The sequence below is a fragment of the Marmota marmota genome, unplaced genomic scaffold, assembly GCF_001458135.2.
Source record: "Marmota marmota marmota unplaced genomic scaffold, marMar, whole genome shotgun sequence".
Lineage (NCBI taxonomy): Eukaryota > Metazoa > Chordata > Mammalia > Rodentia > Sciuridae > Marmota > Marmota marmota.
The window spans coordinates 14,278,786-14,281,940 of record NW_026000153.1 but is presented as its reverse complement, the minus strand read 5'-3'; positions in this window follow the sequence as shown (position 1 = coordinate 14,281,940).

Sequence of the window (3,155 nt, the reverse complement as noted above, 5' to 3'; positions counted from 1 at the left end):
ACCACCAGGATGTGGCTCATGCCAATAGTCTGAGATCGGTGTTCACCATGGGTTCCTCTTCTCCTGTTCAGGATGCAGAGCCATGACAGATTGTCTTGCCCTCTGGAACTTCCCATTCCAGGTAAGTCCCCCACCTCTTACAAGGGTAGAGTCTACAAAGACTGCCAGGCTTGGATCTGTCCCTGCTGCACCACTCTCTACCTCGCAGCTGACCAGTCCCTCATCATGCTGGAGCAGCCAACATGGTCCTGGGACACAGTGGAAGCTTGGTCTTTCTTCAGCGGTCCACACCAGGATCATCTACATCTACTGGTACCGGTAGCAGGAGAAGAATGTTCTCCAGAGGCTCCTCTGGCTGACCATGTTCAGGAGGAATGTGCACACCCCCCAAAAAAGATAAAATCATAGCCCTGAATACCAAGGATGGCAGTAGTTGTTACCTGTCAGCATTGGAGGTGGAGAAGGATGATGAGGACATGTACTATTGTGGGCTCTGGGGACAAGTACAGCCCTGTGTGCCAACTCAGACCCTGTACAAGAATGTCTCTCTGTTTGAACTGTTTGGTGGCAGGGATTAAACTCAGCGGCACTTAGTTACTGAGCTACACCTTCAGCATTTTTATTGTTTACTTTGAGACAAGGTCTTGTCAAAACACCTAGGGCCTTGCTGAGTTGCTGAGGCTAGTTTTGAACTCACTGTCCTCCTGCCTCAGCCTCCCAAGCTACTGGGATTACAGGTGTGCACTCCCATGCCCAGCCAAAAATATATTTTGCTTCCCAGTCCTTGGACATGTTCACTGACTCTTGATGTTTTGAATTTGCCTGTTGCATGAGAGAAAAACTCCATTCTCTATGTTTCCATCTCCTGTTCTTTCCCAGATGCCCCTCAGTATTCCCACTACAGATAAGAGTATAAAGCTAAAGAGAGGTGAGTGTTCAGGCTGGCACAGACTCCGTGAGAAATCCACGGAGGGCCTCCTGTCCAGCATTTCTGAAATATTTGGAGGATGAGCAGTGTTGATCTGTACAGATGCCACTGGGCCCATGTGGTTATCGAGCACTTGAAAGTTAAGTGCTGCAAGAGTCCATGTTGAGATGGGCTGTAGGTCTAAAACTTTTGAAGATCTCATGGGAAAAAAAGTGAAATAATTCATTGATAAATTTGTATGGGTTGACTTCTTAAAGAGTTATATTGTGGCTATCTTGGACTAAACAGCAATAATATTAATGTTCCCATTTCTTTGTAGTTTTTAATGTAGCAACTAGAAAACATTGAATTTGTGGCTCACATGAGTTATTTACAATTGTTTCTAAAAAGACAATATCATTAGAGATGGGAAGTTTAGGAATCTGACTATCTCCACTGAAGAATGCACAAATTATTTGGCAAAAGATTTCAAAGGTGAAAGATTCTGGAGATTTTTCCACACAATGATCGAAAAGCTAAATTGAGAAGATTACTCTGGTGTCCAGCTTTTCAGTTCTTGCCCCAGGGATTAATCTCATGTGGCAGTAGAGTGAGCAATTGTTGGGAAACAGCATTGTCAATACTTAGCACCTAAATCAATTGGAGGGCTGGCACAGGAACGATGTTAAGTGTTGTATTGTGGCAGGGATGAACCCTAGAGCCAATGGGCACTTCACCTTCTACTTCTCCTTGAGCATCACCCAGCATGAGATGTGGATGCACTCAACTTCTCTGGATTTTTGTTCTCTCATCTGACAAATGAAAGGATTAAACCAAATGATTGATAAGTTCTGATTATTATTCCTACAATAAATCAATGCCATTCAAATAACATTGTGCTATCAATCCTCCAGCACCACCCAGGAAGGCTTTCATTTCACCATGCATACACACATCAAAATGTCTCATTTCATACATTGAATGTGCACAGTTTTTATTTGTGTTATACCTCAATAAAGCTGAGAAGGAACTTTATAATTTCAATATGACACAAATTGTTCTTTTAGAGACATTTTTATTCAACAAAGTGCTATAAAAATATCAACTGAAATTAAAGTAAAATTTTATCTTTATGTTCTGCTCATCTGTATATATCAGTAGCTTTCCTCTGGGGTTTCCCAGACTTGGCCATTTCATTAGTAATTGTCATCACATGCACATCCAATTTATTCTATCGGGCTGAAAGATGAAGTCAAATTAGGTTCATTCTCAGATCCTAGAACGGCCAGAAGCCTGACATCCTGGGTCAGATACAACAGGCAGGAGATTCAGGACTCAGGTCACAAGGCCCCACCCACAGCAGCAGCAGCTGGATCTTCATTCAGAATCTGATGAGTCTGGACTCACTCTCACCACCGTCTAATTGGCCACCCCAGGCTGGCTGAGTCTGATCCACCAGAGTGTTTTCCTCTGGAGGAAGCTGTCAGAGGATACTAGATGGCAGGGTATAATGTTCTCTCACACAACCTCTTATTCCTTTTTTTCTGAAGACCACGACAGTTTAGATTTGAAATTCCAAATCCCTACTGAGGGCTGAAAGAGCACACTTTTGACTTATTTCTCTCCTATTTCCCCTCCCCGCCAGAATGACAATCAAACTCATGGCCTTGTGTGTACCAGGCAAGCACTCTTCCAACTGAGCCAAATTTCTAGTGCCACCTCTGTCTCCTTTTGACTGTGTCTTGCCCCAAGAATTTCTCCATACTATTTGTTTCAACTTGTAATTTAGATAACTATAACCTGTTGGTCCATTGGAAAAGGATCACAGATGCACTGTACTAGGAAGAAAAGTGCACCAAAAAAAAAAACAAAACAAAAAAAAAAAACAAATGTCACCCAAAATGTAAGTGGCTTTTTAACCCACAAGAGTAAGGGGCTTCAGATTTATGGGTGATTTTATTAAAATTTATTTTTGTCAATTGCAAATGATTTTCAAGTTTTAATGAGCAGTAGCTGATTAAAACGGTCACAATAACAACTGAGAGACAAAATTTTGAGTGTTGACAACACAAAATAAAATTTATTTTCATAAAATAGTGGTTACAAACACAACCCCCCAATAATGTCATCTTACTGTTGAAAAGCTGGAAAAAAATAAAAATAGAAAGCAAGTGATTTGGCCATTTTCCCACCACCACATTGCTCATGGTCTCCACTGTGACTCTTTCTAACTGTTTTTCATGTGGAG